The 17,177-nt window shown below is 38.2% G+C and overlaps 1 protein-coding gene across 4 annotated transcripts in view; it reads left to right on the forward strand.

Annotated features, from left to right (window-relative positions):
- LOC135712517 (Ig-like and fibronectin type-III domain-containing protein 1) overlaps positions 1–17,177 on the forward strand; it is a 573,983-nt gene that overhangs the window by 180,492 nt on the left and 376,314 nt on the right. For 3 of the 4 annotated variants that reach the window (XM_065235464.1, XM_065235462.1, XM_065235465.1), the window contains one exon: positions 12,163–12,231. The exons of the other annotated variant lie outside the window; for it this stretch is intronic. The gene's annotated coding sequence lies outside the window, so the exon portion shown is untranslated. The remainder of the gene's footprint in view (positions 1–12,162; positions 12,232–17,177) is intronic. 4 annotated transcript variants of the gene reach the window in all.

The raw sequence follows: 17,177 nt of genomic DNA on the forward strand, positions 1-17,177 counted from the left end.
AATCTTTTCAATAACAAGCCTCAAATTTAATGCACCAAAGTTACATCTCGTATAAGATCATTTTCTATAGGAACTTACATATTAGTATTAGCAAAATTTATGTTTAAGTATGAACTTCTTTTCTAGGTGAAATTTTTGTCTGCACATGATTACAATCCATCTCACATCAATAAAACCTTATTTATATTCAACGGCATCGTTAAAAGAAGTTGATAAATAGCATTTTGAAATCATCACCATCAGTCACTCTCGCATTGACTTATCTTTTGGAATTATTTTTATTATTATTTTTTTGCAGTATAACTAAATAATTTCTCCTCAATATCATCTACCGTTCAACACTACATCGACCAAATTGAATTTGAAATCAGTTGACCATTTTATTTTATTTTTACAGAACATTACAGTTTAATTAACACCCTTATTTTAGGACAGCGATCGAGGTCTCAACCCTTCAAGTCTATGTATCTACTTGGTTTTGTTGGTTTGAAAGTTACACCATTGTAGAAGTATGCAATATTAGCGAATTTGTGCAGTATAATTTGTATCTTTCAGATTACTGCCGATCGCGATGGAACCTTGAAGACACCTCAGCGGGAGTTCTGCCATGCCATCTATCGTACATGTCATCTATCATCTTGAATCTGTTAACTTTATTGCTTCCATTTGAATAATGATTTACTGTTGAAATTTGTAATTGATTATGATTTAAGTTGAAAAGACATAGAGGTTTTGTGCCTACGGGAGAAGAGTTAGTTACATTATTTTTACTAACGCGGGTTTTCTCCTCTATCAATAAAAAAATATTAAACACATCATAATTCCTTCCTATTATTCGAATACGGATGTGACAACGATGGTGAGTTCACCATGTTATATCTTCATTTTATTCCAGCAGACAGCAATTTCAACATTTATAAAAAAATAAATCTAAATATGCCAGCAACACTGACTGGGTGTATCCTATAGCTTACCTTCCCTACTAACATAATTCCTAAATTCCCGAGACATTTATGAGGGGTCGTAGAGTTCTCTGCATCTCTCTTAAGTAAATGTTGGACTAACATACCTTTCCTTTCCTTACCAGTTGTAAGGACGTGGCCAGGACAATCCTTAACTGTTGGAGCGGGATATGTCTTTATCTGGGAGATAGTAATTACTATCTGTCCAGTTATAGATATCCGTCTTGCTCTTAATAGCCATTCTAATATTCATGCTAATGGCCATTCGACATAATGGTCAGACACTCTAAGGGAGGTAGATCCACATAAAGAAATAAGCATAACCTTCGATATCTTGACAAATTAAATTTCAAGAACTGGCAGCCCTATTGCGTGTTTATTGTATAATATTGGTTTAATAATATAAATTAACTACTCAGAATTTCCATAAATGGTTCCTTGAACCATTTTTTGTAACCATATGAGTAAATAAAGCCAGATATTCCAGTAAATGGAGTGTTTTGGTATGATTCTTGAAAATATTGACGATCAATTAAAAAAATGTAGCTTATTATATAAGTCGATAATTCAAAAATTCGATGTCCCTTTAATGTCAAGATATGGAGAGTTGACTGTATGGCTTTATTTTCAAAACTAAAACGTCAGTTTAATAATATCATTTTTTTCAATGCCACCCGAATGCGTACAACCACTAAAATAAGTGACATTTTAAGAACAAACTCTTCCGCAAAGACACCAAACATCAAAATATAACGTAAAAAGCTCTAGGACTACTATTCTAGCTAAATTTCCATTATGGGCCTTTCGCACATCACATATTAGAGCATCTTTTGAATAGGTTTGCGATTAATTTCTTGTATTAGGATCTTGAGCATCCTGAGACATTCGTAAGCCTATTAGCCATTTGTTTTGCGTATTAATCAACTGTTTATCTGCATGGCCTTTATGGTTTATGGGTAACGCACTGTACATCAAATCCATAGTGCCTGGTTTCGCTTATACTTGTGGTTACCTGCAATCGATAAATAACATCTACCTTACAGAATTTAAACATTTCTCACTGTACCTGCAACAATTTGGCTTCTTCTGCTGCCCTCGTTATATAAGGAAGGAAAAAAATCCATCCACTCCTAGGAACGATTCATAAGATTTAAATTGGATTCCACCTTGGTCTTCCCGAGAGTCCCATCGCTTTCTGTCTCTGATTAAAAGCTCTTTCCAATTGATAAGAACCTTGGATTCTGGTTGCATTTGAAATGCAAAATTTATCAACTCGAGTCGACTTATACTTATTCAGTACTGGAAGAGCTTCAACCAGCAGCAGCTGAAGCAGAACGAAGCCACTAAATCCTGTGTTTCTGTTCCAGTAGTATCATCAACGATCAACCAGAAGCAGCTCATCCGCTTGAGCAGGGATAAAAGGAAAACTTTATGCTATAAACACTGAACCGGTCCATGGATCGGTCCAGGAGGATTGTTAGGCAAAATGCAATTTGCAATTTCATGAATGCGGGGCTTGTGTTATTTTTTTTTCTTCAAGTTATCCTTATTGAATACTCATCATCATTCCCAAAATTTATCATGGAGGATTAAGGAAACTATAGTTTATTAATATTCGAAAACATAAAGCATTGCGAAGCATCCAAAATCAACTGATCCTTCCACGGAAAACAATAACTAATTCCATCAAGTTTCACGCTATCCCCGAATCACCAGAGCGATAAGGCACGCAGGACTTTTCCCCACAACACCATCTCATTAGTGAGTGCAATTCGCTTTTAGCCGGAAAAGCCAATTTCGGATATGCGCTTTGCTACTTACTGGAAAACTATGGCGAGGAGAGGAAAGAGAGACGAGGAGAGATCGAGATTGAGGGATAAACAAAACCCGGCTTGAAGTGTGCTGCTTAAAATTTAATCAAAGTTCGAGAGTTGGAACAAAGAGACAAAGTTTGCTCTGATGCAGGCTGGGGTGGTTGTTTGTGTGTTTTCATTTCGTTTCAATGTTGTTTTGATGTCAAACTTGGGTGTGTGCAGACTGACGCGTGCAGCAGCTTCCGGAGATAGTAGGTAAGACCAGAGCCTCTCCGGTCATCCGGATTTGTTCGATAGGGGACACCAGCCACAGCCGGTCCAAAACTGACCGAGCTGGAGTAGTTTGTGTGAGTTTGACTCGAAGTGTGTACGATCCAATTAAATATGCAAAACTGGATGGTGTACACGATGCCACCGACCGACCGACTGACCGCCGGCAGTACGTGTTTAAATTGAATGGTACTCCAATAGTGGGCGATGTTGCCATTGGCAGATGTGTGTTTGCACGGAGGACATGAATGGGATGTAAATTTGATTTTTTGAAAGCAGGGGCTGGAACTGAATGGGTAGATTGTTTGCTTTGTGCGATCCTAGTCGAGGTTTGTAAATTAACAAACGGGGCCCCGGTTGATGCATTGTTACTGGCGAATTGATTTATTCATTGATTAAATCTGCACTCGAACAGTTGAATAGACATGATGATCACAAGGGCATTAGACTAAATCGATCTAATCGTCATTAACTACATTAATATTCCAATGGTGCATCAAAATATGGCAGCAGCTATAAGATTCGAGAGAAATAATAGAAAAATACAAAATTAAACAAAATGTACCACTGAATTGACGTTGTTAGACCGGTGATCGTCTCCCCAATTTTGCGGTTGTTTTGCCAATATTTGCAATACAGTCCCGTTGACCGTGATGTCATGGATTCCTTTGCTACATATCGGGTGAGATCTTTCCTTAATTTTTCTCGTAATCCCATTTTATTGATAGTTATATTAGTTATACATCACACTTTACACTTTACATTTACATGCTTACATTATTAGTAATTAGAGATAAAATGTATATTTGCTTAATATAACCTTGAAATTTCAGTGTTACATCCACTTGATATTGTGAGCTGGAGAAACATAGAGCTGCATCTTATTATATGTAACATAATTATTATTTTCATTGCAGAATATCAACTATTTCATCAATATAGATAAATTTATATTCATTTTTTCATATTTAATGTTCTGATATATTTCATTTCTCTATTACATATATTTTCATTATATAAATAAATACTGGGTTGGGAGGAAGCATCAGGGTATCATTTGACCTGGAACTGGACGATTGGAGTGGTATGACAACCGGAGTCTAGGAGGGAATAAACACTATCATTTTCTGTATCCTACCGATTCGATTGTGGTGGTGTGAATTCTACTCCAACAGTTTCAGTGAGATTGACGCGCCCTTCTTTACAAACCATCATGTAGAAAGCTTAATAAGTATTGCGAATTGCGTTATCCAATTTGTTGGATCGTATCGTTGGAAGGAGATTCTTAAATTCCCGTGGATTTCGCGTAAGTGTCTCTGCTTACGGGTCCGCACCTCCGTTTTTGGCCCTTCATACAGCGATATTGTGAATTCAGATCGGTAGCTCAAATTGATCTTGCTATTAAGTGGAGCTGCATACAAGACAAGATCTTTGAAGGGATGGTGGCTACCTTACATACATACATACATTTGCAATACAGTCCCGTTGACGGCCTCCATATCTCCACATTTGTTGTAGAACATTCTCCATGCTTACCCAAGTAACATTTCTGGTTTTATGAGGGTTCTGTAGACCACAATTTAGTTTCGATAATGTTTGCTATGTTGCTTTGGTGTGATCATTCCGCTAACAGAAGGTAATGACCTTCGTGTCCAAACCGATGTAGGTGCTTCCTGACCAGAAACGAATTGCGTCATGTGAACGTTTACCTCTCCGTGCTTTCTCCGATCTTTCACCCAGATCGAGAAATTTGATATTAGCCCATCCAGTGCTGGTAAATGGTGTCCACAGTTAAATTGCATCACTTAGAAGTACTTGCCGAAAATAAGTCTCCCAACCGTTTTTCATGAAATTTTCAGGGAATGTAAAAGGGGAAATGGATGTAACGGCGGCTTAAATGCCCCTAATTTGTTCCCATAAATAAATTCAACAATCAACACAAATTTTCAATAGCGACAAAAATATCCATTAGTACCGTCCCAATGACGCGTTTATCCAGATTTATAAATAGCAGATTTTGAGCGATGGGCCCAATCTTAGATCCATAGGCCAACATTAGAGCCATTTCCCCTACTATATTTAAATTTGGTTTACGTAACTTCATATCACTCTATTTCTTCACCAAATCCAAATGCCCGATCTTTCTTCTTAATTCCACCCATAAGGTTTTTTACAACGGTTGAATCGACATTTTTTTTCTGTTTTCAATCATGATTTCAACATTTGCTGCTCCGTAGTGACAACTTTAGGATGCTTACGGAATTCGTGCTTCATTATAGCCCAGTATCTTTCGATCGGCCGCAACTCAGGTGTGTTTGGGGGATTGAGATTCTTTGGCACGGAGTTGACAAAAATTGCAGGAACGTTGTGTGATTTGAGAAACGGAAGCAGTCGTTTCTTCAGTTTGTATGTAAACATGGTCATTTATTGTTGAAGTTGTTACGCTTGCTCTTGTGGAACTTCGACATTTGCTGTTTCCTGAGGGACTCTGAAACATCGAACTTGTCTTTCGCAGCCACATACTGGTTTCCCGGAATTTGGTTGAAGTCCGCTATTACGTTAAGTACATCGTCACTTCATTTGACATGACATGTTTGTTTACATCTCACCCTTTATGTCAAAGATGTTCTGCAGCGGCAGTACAATTTCACGCCCAACAGAAGCCAAGACCAGGTGAGGTGCAGGCGGCACAGATTTGTGCCGTGTTCAGAATTTTGTTGTTTTCTGGCTAATTACCGTATACAGTTGACTCAGCATATCTCGACATTGAAGGGACCATCTAGGTATGGAGAGATCGAGCTATAGAACAAGAATAAATCCCCTAGGTATAGGTTGCCAAGGCAGTTTATTTTGAATCCGCTCCTCTTTTATACTAGACCCTCTCTAGAGATAACCATAGATATTTATATAGGAAAACAATATCAGGACCTTTTAAAACGCATGGCTCCTCGCAATTTTAAGAATCACAGGAAATCTAAATAATGCTTATTTATAAGCCTCAGTATTATGCTTAATTCAACATCATCACGACCGTAGATTTGACGAAGGATTACGTGCTCGGTAGCAATATTCGGCGACTGTGCTAGGGAACCTACTTTTTCCCATCACGAGAACGCCTCGTTTTCTGATGACAAAATTACGCATTTTCGTGCACAAAACGCACGAAATTTTTGGTTTATTCAATAGATATTCGCGATCTTTCATATAAATTTAGAGATTATTTTGCTTTTTTCTAGCGTCCTAGAGAAAACCTTATCTTAATTCGAAATGTTTCTTGTTAATTCACAAGGTCATGGAGTGATCCGTCATTGCGAGAATTTGTATGTACCTCTGCAATACTTTTACGCATTTGACCACAAACGTTTGGCTACTGGGTACATTATCAAAGAGTTTTGGAGGTGCTGTGGCAGGCAGCAAAGCGAGCGAACGTTCAATGAAAATTAACTCTTAAACAACAATAATTTAAGGTGGTCCTGAAAAACCGTTTTGTCGTGATGGTTGAGTAATGTTGAGCTATTAGGGTGTTCAACACGGATGAGGCTGGCAAGCTGTATGTTGTTTAGAACGAGGGTAACGCGTTTGGGCATAGATGGCCCACAGCGGCTCACGACGAGCAACTGAATCCGATCAGTAGCGGTGCGACTTTTTAGGTGGCTCTTGGTGGCAGCCTTGATAACTAGCTGCTTGCGGGAAGGCTTTCGTTGTATACTGGAAAAAAATGTACAACGCCACGCACCGAAAGCACTGCTGATGACGACCGGAACCACCACTCAACGGCGAGACCGGATGGAATTCGATTTTTGCATGCAATTGGTGATAATTTTGATCGCCATTGCAACACTTGGACATTTGGGTAATTTTCAATAGTAACCTATTGAAAATTTTAAAGTGTCCATGTTAGCAAATTTGCCAAAAAGTTTTCAATCGATTGGCTTGTTGAGAATTAAAATACATTGGCTATTGACAGAGTTATAAGTGGTTAAAACGCGGTCGATTTTGTTTTTTTTTTATTGCACACCCAATATGGGACTTCAAAATGATCAAAGAGTTATTGCAAATATTGAAGATCATGATTTTTGCATAGTTTCATGCAGGTCAAATCGTTAGAAGTTCTCAAAATTCACAACAATCATTGGTTGATCAACGATGATCACTTAGTAGATCGCAGCAACGGAAACGTAATGTTTAAACGATGAAATGCTCTTTAAACCTTGAATAAATGCTCTTCGCTTAACATACTACAAAAAAAGTCATGTAGGGTAGGATGGTGCAAAATGCACCGTTTAAGCAAAATCGTCAATGGCTGGCGAATGGAAACTAAAATCAAGAAGAAAGTAATGGCGTTTGGTTCATTACCATGTTTTCTACAAAGATCGAGTGATTTAGAACTACAAAAGGATGATTTTCCATGACTTTCAAGGTATTTTTTAAATTGCTTCCAAAATGATAGCGGGGCAAAACGCCTGATTCATGATGCAATATGCACCACAACATTGGGACAAGACGCACGACAACAATGGCCAAAACGCACCACAACATTGGGGTAAAATGCACCCCATGGTAAACAAACCATAACCCCTGCAAGTAGATAATGCAAAGGGATGCGGTATTTCAAATGATTATTTCTTTATGTTACATCAGAAATAAGGTCTCAAAATCTCAATAGAATGTTAAACTGTGATTCATCAAGTAAAATATCTAAAAAATATACGAAACGTAAATTTTTTAATTTTTTTTTTGTGATACATGATGATAAAAGCTTAATTTACAGTCGATGATTTTAACAACTGTGTCCTGTTTTGCACAAAATGCAATTTTTTTAAGGAATCAGTAGATCAATACATGATTTTATGATCAAGAATTATTTGTTAAACCTCCAGTTGAAAACAATCACAAACCGTTACCCGGAAAATGCAACTGAGGAAAAGTTATCGCTGTTTTTCTATAAGTGGGCATTTTACCCCAGGGGTGCATTATGGGCTGTTCTCCCTTACATTTCGGTTCCCTGAGAACGACACATGTAAGCGGCCCTTTTGACACAAGAATCAGCTCAAAGAAACGAGAAAATCAATTCAATCAAACGTTCTCGTCGTCGAGTTGCTTATGTTTCGGTTTAAGAACACTTAATTTTTCATAAATTATTTGCTGACGTTCCATGATTTATGGAATACGTCTCGTGTAAATGAAGTTATTTCTTTGTGTGTTCACGAGTTCAAATCTCACCCCCGGACAAGTCACGAATGACCCAAGAGTGTTAAAGTGACTATAATAAAAAAAAAAAAAAAAAAAAAAAATTCTTTGTGTGTAGCTACTCAAATTTACTCTACTGCTTGTGTTTTCGTTTTAGTCAAAGAAGTGGAACTTCAGACAAGCGTCTAAAATAAGCTTCCAAAAGAAGCTTTTTTTCTCTCGATTTGTTTTTGGTCGCTCTTGTTTTCCGTGCTGAGCACCAATGCTACCGACACCAGGAAGGCAGCTCCCACACCTAGACCCAACCTATCGACCCATCAACTCATGAACCGTGATCAGAGATGTTTTGTCTCAGAACATCTTGGCGAAGCCGACTGGGATTGAACCCAGGCCTGCTGGGGTGAGAGGTAGTCACGCTTACCACTACACCACCGGCGCCGCTAAAAATCTTCTGTTAGAATCAGCTACTTTTATGAGCTTCTTAGAGAAACTTCTTTTTGAATCTTCTTAAGAAACTTCTTTGGAAGCTTCTTTGAAAATCTTCTTTATAAGCTTGTTTTAGAATCTTTTTTATTTATAATCGCTTTTTAGCCTTTCAGACTTAAAAACAAGGACATGGCAGATATTTATCCAAGATTTTCCATTGTTTTAATATTGAAAAAACCATTTTCTCCTTAGCAGATACACATTTGACTGGAAATCTAATCTAATCTAATCTAATATGGGCATCTAACTGGAAATCAAAGCAACCTTAAAAGATAAACATGAATTTGAATTTTAACATGACCACATCCCACGGCGTAATCAACTCTGCACACCTTAATTCGTGCCGAGTGATTGAGCTGTGCCGATAGCTATGCCTAATGCTGTGCCAAACGCTGTGCTGAACGTGCCTATCAAGGTCAATCATGGTGTGCTGTCAAGGGTTTCATGAGTTTGGCAACCACGAATGTTATTACTTTTATGATTGTGCTTACATTCTAAATTTCTCTGATGGATCACGGTAAGCATTCACCTTCATTATCATTAGAACGTCAGTGGGTCGTGAGAAGAAAGGTTGAGGAACTGAAAGCCATCAAACCTATGGGGTGTTCAAGCAAATTCAACGCATCTATAAAATTTTGCCTCGATGTCCCTTTAAACTGTTGATTCTCTTCAGGTGTAAAGAAGCGAAGCAGAAACACTATCGGTGATGAATAAAATTTCTGCATATTAAATCCTACCCGACTAAAGTAAACTCAAAACTCGACCGACGAGAGTTGAATTAGAAATACCTAATCTTACACGTGACGGAATCCATCTTTGACGTAAAGGATGAGACGTAAACAAACATGTCATGTAAAATTAAGTGCTCCGAGACTGAAAAGTTCGAAAGTACGTTTGATTGAGCTGAATTTCGCGTCTATTATGACTCAATTTTATGTCAAAATTGACGCTCGTATATGTCAGTCTCAGAGCACCTAAATTTACATCAATTTTTCTAAGTGTGCACCCTGGGAGTAACATCGTCGAACCAGTTTTAAATCATCTGATCGACTCAGAAGTGCGTGTCCTCAAAGATATCACCCAAGACTATCGTATCGCTGATTATGATGCCCTCTACCATCTCCTAATTCCACACCACCAACCTTCAAGCCTACCAAGCTACGGTCTGATGCAGTTGTTGTGGTTCCTACCGCAATGTACCACCGATGAAAACTATCCAACATCTTCCCCTTAGGCTATGTCTTGCTTCAAAAATAGGGTGCTCGGCCACTGCAGACTTCAGCGGAAGCGCTTTATCCGTCGCTTGTAGGTCTGTATAGAACTCGAGAAGTTTCCGCCCACTCCACTCAGCTACGACAAAAGTTGACGATTCGTAATTAAAGAGCTTATATACTTGGGATTAATACGTATTGACATCAGACTTCCTTCAATATTGTATGGTTATCCATAAAGTCTTGTGGATATCTCATCGAAGCCCATGCCAATTGAGATAAATGCCTGGCAAGAATTTCCGAAAAAACCGCGGGTAAAAGTTTGTAAATTTCCATCCGAGACCAAGACCGGGATTCGAATCTGGCCGCATCCTTACGATAAGCTTAGTTTCTTCTTTATTGTTCATTCTGCATAACAGAATTGTTGTTCATAGTTGGTCATACAAGTGAATCCGCGACATTAGGCTGACAACTAATGTCGTTTTCGTTTTTGCGGTGTAGCTACACCGGTGTTACACTGCCGTACACCGAAATATTTTAAGGTGTAGATATAGGATGCACCTTTGTTTACAAACAAATGATGTTGAGCTGTCTAAGACTCGCGCTTATTCCTGCTTACACTACACCAGTGCTACACCGCAAAAGCGAAAACGACATAAGACAAGTAGTTTCACGCTACCGTGATTATATTCAATAATATGGGGTTATACGAATCCAACAGAAACTAGGCGATCGTTTAAGCCTCTAGTGACGAATAGGGCAACCATCAAAACAGTAATGCGGGTTGAAAATAAAAAGTCAAAATCGATCTATCTTAACCATTGTCACCGATAAATTGGAAAAAATATGAATATTTAATACAATATGTTTATCGAGTAGCTCTTGAGATTTAATCGCCCATAGAATCAGTGTCTGTTTTTATCATTTACCATCACACGCAACTAGTAGCATTTTAACCCACTGTTGATGAATTGCGTTCGTTTAGAATACCCTAATAGAAATTGTATGGTTAATTTGCTTAACGACGTGTTCTGGGTATCATTCAAACCATTTGTGGAATAGTTCAATGATTTGGGTTATCGTTCGTTTATGGTTATTTTTTATTAGGTTATCTTCGCTGTGAAGTACGAGCGAATCGAACAAATGTGTTCATTATAAATCAACAAATCCGGAGTGATTTGAGATTTGGGCGTAATTGCTTTTGTAAACAAACACGTCAGTTACTGATTTCTCTTGAATAAAAGCTCAATCTCACAAACAAACTATACCAAATGATAGAGGAATCAACCCTCTACCTCATAGTGTTATTACTTTTCGAGATTGAGTTTTTATTCGCGAGAAATCGGTGATTGACGTGTTTGTTTACAAATGCAATTACGCCCGAATCTCAAATCACTCCGGAAATACGCGTTAGTTGATATTAACCACTGCTTGATTATCCAACCAAAAATGATCAAAATCAGAGGCGATCACAACAACAAAGACGATAATAACCTTCCAGCCACGAATGAACAAAAACAAATGTTGACTTCGATACTCAGAGTTTGCCTTGATCAAGAGAATGTGTTTATGTCAAAATTCAAATTCATGCTGGTAGTTGGTCTATCTGTTAAGGTAGTCTTCATTTTCAGCTAAGTTGAGTGTAGAAGGAATGATTTTTATCAGCACTGCATAGAATCAACAAAAAGCGGAGGCGATCCAGCTTTGTTTGAGAAATATATACCATTAGAGATTTTGCTCCCATATCTCATCGTGCAAAATTCTGAAATCTGCATAAAAACCATGATTTTTAAGAAGGGCCCTGTTTTTTTTTGGGTCATAAACAAACAGCTGGAGGAAAACTATTTATGAACTTGAAGAATTGATTGCACACGATTGAGTGTTTGAAACGTCGAAGTTCAAGTTGAAGATACAAAACAGCACAAATAAAACACTCGACAGCATCAGCCGGTCATCGACACGCTTACATTTATCAATTGTTAGTGAATTTGTTATTGATGTTTAGTTCGCACCTCGGGCATACACAAAAGAAAATTATGCTGGCCTGATGATCTTTATTGGTGGCATATAAAATCAATAATAACGTATAGACCGACGTAGAACAAAGGAAAGAAAAAAAAGAAGACACTCGTTATCTCTAAACTGTCCAAGCCACTCCAAACTAGAGAACAAAATACACAAGATTAGAAATCACGCAGAAGTGTAACCTATTTGTTTTCCTTGTTTCAGGTTCATCCTAGTATAGTCACTATCAATAAGGAATAACAATAGCAATCACAGTAGCAACAGGAGTAAAAGGTAAGATTCACTAGCCTTTGACAGTGCACTATTGATTATTGAATGGGATGATGATTGGTTCAATCCCAGCGGAGGTCGGTGGGATTTTTCTAAGGCATAAAAATCTCTGGTCACGTCTTCCTTCGGAAGGGAAGTAAAGCCGTTGGTCCCGGCCCTTGAGTGTTGAATGAATGGATGCGATATCCTACGCAGGTGTGGAAGCTGCCTTCCTGCACATTCGATTGCCGTCAATGGATGGCAATTGATGTCCGTCGGTGATTGGCACTAGATTGCGGAACAGAGACCGACGTTAAATAAAGGAAATAATGGGATGATCTACTGACTTTACCGAACAATCAAATATGATCAAATGTGAAAAAGATATACAAGTAAACAATAAGGCAACTTATTCGATGTCACATGTAGAGTGTATAACTTTTTTTCTTTTCAGACACTATGAATAGGTAAATTTGTACCGCAGTTGGGTTTTCATTAACAATTATAATTCTAATTTCCATCTTCATGCAAGAAGAAGTCAGGAAGAATCGAATTTAATTTGAGGGAATTTCGTACTACGGACGTCATTTGCTGGAAAAACGAGATTGTTATTGACGTTTTGCAACAAGGGGACGATAGTAAAACAAACTTCCCTTTGATAAATAGGGGAAAGTGGGGCAGTTTGGCCACCTTAAAAAATCATCTCTTATCATACAAAATTCAGTGGAAAACTCGAATGATGTTTAAACAAATTGATAGTTTTAAGTCCTATTTACATCATCAATACAAATTTGATATTAAAAGTAAACTTTTGAATCTTATGAAAGAAGATTTTAAAAATGTTTGTTATGTAACTGACATTTATCTGTTGGGGTAAAATGAGTACCCTGTAGGGGTGGTATTAGCAATTTTGTAAACATCCGGTAAGAATGTTCTGTTCTCTTGAGGCTTAATGAAAGGTCAACAATGAACAGTTTTAGCACAAACATTTGTAAAAGAAACAATTATTCTGTAAAATAAATTAAATTTAAGAAGTACTGCCTATTTAGGGCTGTATTTTTTTCAGTCTTGTGAATAACTGATTTTTTCAAAAGCAGCTGCTTCAAAACGTTCTGTAAAGTAAAGGTAGCGCAGTACAACCAGAAAGTAATTTACGTGAAATGATCGAGCATTCCAACACCGGATATTCTAAACCGTTACGTTGAAAATGATGAAAAAACCGAGAAAGATGAACAAATTGAGGTCCACAATCGTCCTTGTAACAAGTACGCTTTTCTATTTATTTATTTTGTTATTTAAATATTTGCACAGAATTCCTAATTATACTATTTTTCACATTATGGTATATTGCATGAACTTTCGTTTTTTACAATTAAATTCATAAATGTGTTCACCGCCAAGGAACGTACGACCACTTATATATAGTTATACTTGTCATACAAAACCAACGTTAAGCTAATTCATTCCAATTGATCCGAATACACTACCTATTCGTTAAAGTCCGGGGTTCGAATCCGAACCGTTCTCTCGTATAAAAGAGTAACCGAAAACAGATTTGAGCAAGATCGTTTATTAAAATTGCATGATAAGGAAAGAGATGTAGCATGGAATGGTTTGCAGAGAAAGATTATGAAAATTGTCGTTTGAAAGGTCGTCGATTTACTTCGGTAATTTGACCTACTTCCGGCCACGATGACCGTTGAATTCACACCTATCTGAGGGTTTCTGGAACTTCTACTCGTTCACTTTGACTTGAACCGTGGAAGAGGCAGGAGTGCGAGTAGTTAGTACTTAAGTGTACTTGCGGTGTGTTTTTCGTGGTATGTGAAGTTAAAAATTCCGTTAGCCTGTTGAGATTCAAACTGTAGGTTAAAGTTACGTGCGGTCCACTTATTGTGTGTGCAAAGTTCGTAGAAATGTTAGGTGAATAATATCTTTTGTGTGGAGATGTAACTGAAATGATTGGAGCTTGCACCGCATCGCTTCTAGCGATATATGGCTTTACTCGGCACACCGCACGCGCTCTCTAGACCCCACGCTTCAATGTCAAGGTTCCCGGTTCGAGGGAGAATTCGGAAGGGAGACACCGTTTAACTGATCTCCGGCAGAGCGTTGGCCGAATCCGCCAATATCAACCACGTGAACCCACGTACATTATTCGTCTTCGACGATCCCCTCGTTGACATTTGCGCCACCGGCAATCGGCGCTAGTTCAGTACCAATTCCAGTGCGGGGTGCAATGTGCAACACCACCACCGTTGAATAGGGTGCTACTTTGCCAACCTCACTCCGACAAAGGGATGCTTCTGTGCCGATACGGATGAAGCAGTGATGACAATGATTACCGTGAGTAAATGAAACGCATGCGAATCTCCACAAACACAAACCCATGAGCTCGAAGAAAATTAACATGTTAGGCTAGCAATCGCTAGAACTAGGTCAGGAAACCGCACACACGATTAGGGAGAGCTAGCAAACAAACAAACGAATGGGAAAGGAACAAGTGCCATGAATAAACCTTGATTAGGAAAACGAATAAATCATATAATGATTTCCGCTATTTAGCCCTCAATAAATGTTGTTTTCGTAAAGTAAAAGCTTTCCCCGTAAAGTTAATTTTTTTTGGCTAGATTCTTCACATTTTGGTGTCGTTCTGTTTTGCGTTATTTTTGTTGTTGTTGTGTTTTTGCTGTAGTTGAATTTATTCCAGGTTGGACTGCCTGGGAAAACAGTCTCCGCACTCGCGTGTCACGATCGGTGGAGGAAATATGAAAGGAAAAGTTCCTCCAGTGATGATAAATGTGACGACATCGACGATAAATGTGACGGTTGGCATCAACTTTCGCTTAGGACCGTTTGAAGCGGCCGCTGTTTGTGAGAATCTCAATCCCTCATAGGATTTCAGTCTGCTGAATCGCTCTCAAATTAAATTTTGGTCTCTTCCCGCCTGAGGTTGGGTTTCTTGCCGGGCAAATCGAGCCTTGAAGAGAGGTCCTCTTCGGAGGTGGCGCTTCCCGGAAAAAAATAACAATACAATTACCATAAAATAAAATACAATCACAACAAAATCTATTACCAACAATCGATCTTATTGTACGTATATTGTACAAGAAATTTTAACATATTGTTATTACAATAGATTTACAATACGTCCCATATAGTAAGAATTTTCAACAATAGAACAACAATACAATTAATGGTAAATGGCTCATCTTTGTTCGGGAAAAAGTTATTTTTCCTATGGTTAAGATAAATAACAACCCCCTTGTTCTATTGTAGATTTTACCATTTACCATAGATTCTATTGTGAAAACAATACATCATATGGTTATTTTATCGTTGTAGACAATATGAATTATTGTAAATACAATAAATTCTATTGTATGGTTACAATACATTTCATTGTGCCTTTATGGTTCTTTTTTTTACGGGTTAAACCACTCGTTTTAGAGACAGAAAGCGTATTCGGTGGTCGAGATCGCGCAGGCTGCGAGTCATGCGTTACATCCTCCAAATGCAAGCACGTCACCAGGTTTCGAGCTAGGGAGGGGCGAATTTTTTTTACTATGGATAGTTTGGCCGAATGCCATTTCACCGAAAGCCTTTGTGTTGCTGAGTTTAGGATGGGACAGTTGCCCCTGTTCCGAGCTTCGAACACAAACTGGCGAGGATACTTAGGTAGGAGCACTCAATTATGTCATTTTGAAGGGTTGACCCAAGGCCAAAGAGGGTTTGACATTCGAACTCCGGATATAAAGGGGTTTCAGGGATGATGCTTAAAACAGTATTTTCCAATTCCAAGCACACGCATGCTGTCTTTCCGGTACAGCAGTGTGCAATATTCTTTATTTTCGAACTTGCTAAAAAACAAAAGACCACAGACAGCAGACAACTCTTCCACTGCTGATAAATACACACATTGCATCGATTCCCACTTTGATACATCATAATGACACTGAGTGGAGCTCCAACTTCAATCGTATTAACTTCATCTGAAGAACAAAAAAAAAAAGGTGATCAATTTGATTGAAACTTTGAACCAATCCATAGTCGTTAGACGTAATGGCTCGTCTCCTGTTTGTTTGTTCCATTATTTTACGGTTTCTTTTTAATCACAACCGGAGCTGAACTGATTGGATTCGATCGGAAACTTTGTTCTGCGTTCGATCCAATCAGTGGGAAATTTTCCCTTTTTGACATTATTATTTTTTATTTTAACCATCACCTGCTGAAACAATTCGAGTCGTTCTCAGCTTTCAATTAGACGTATTCACTCGAATGTTTGCCATTTACAGAGTTGCAAAATGGGTCAAGGCCGTTGGATCAAAAGCGACTGGGTGGGGGTTAACCACTGGTACCACGTGCCATTACCACTGCAATAGATAGCAACAGCTGCACGGAAGGTTGTGAAAAACTACACCGCATAAATAATTCAGCGGTCGTTCCGTTTTTAGCACTTGTATGCTACAAATCCACAAAGTGGTGGTGGGTTGAGAGAGCATGTTGTTAACATACACGGAGGGTAGCGTGTAAGTCGATATCCATAGCTGTCTATTCGGATTGAATCTGACTTAAAAGTATACACCATCAATGTGCTGCGGGCAACCAACTGCGGCTTTCCCAAGGTGAAAATTAACTAGCCTTGAAAGATCAAACAATATATTTGTATTCGTAAACTTTCAATTATCACGATAACGATAATTTTTACCATCCTCAGAACATGCCGTTTATATTGACTATAAGTGATCTTTATTTCTTGTATTTGTTGATGGTTAAACACGTCTGAATTTGAAGTTACTGAGGTGTCTCTTTTCAGCTTTAGTTGATGAGAAAATTTTAAATTATTATTATACCACCTTGGTGGAATTGGTTTGCCTTTTCTCTACTGATGCCGAAGTGGTTGGCTTGATTCTATTCTTCAGAAAATGCGAGCGGTGTGCAGCTCTTAAGCAATTTAAACCCATCTTTGG

Source organism: Ochlerotatus camptorhynchus, unplaced genomic scaffold, assembly GCF_037179485.1.
Source record: "Ochlerotatus camptorhynchus isolate MF236.1 unplaced genomic scaffold, CSIRO-AGI_Acam_v1.1 ptg000491l, whole genome shotgun sequence".
Lineage (NCBI taxonomy): Eukaryota > Metazoa > Arthropoda > Insecta > Diptera > Culicidae > Ochlerotatus > Ochlerotatus camptorhynchus.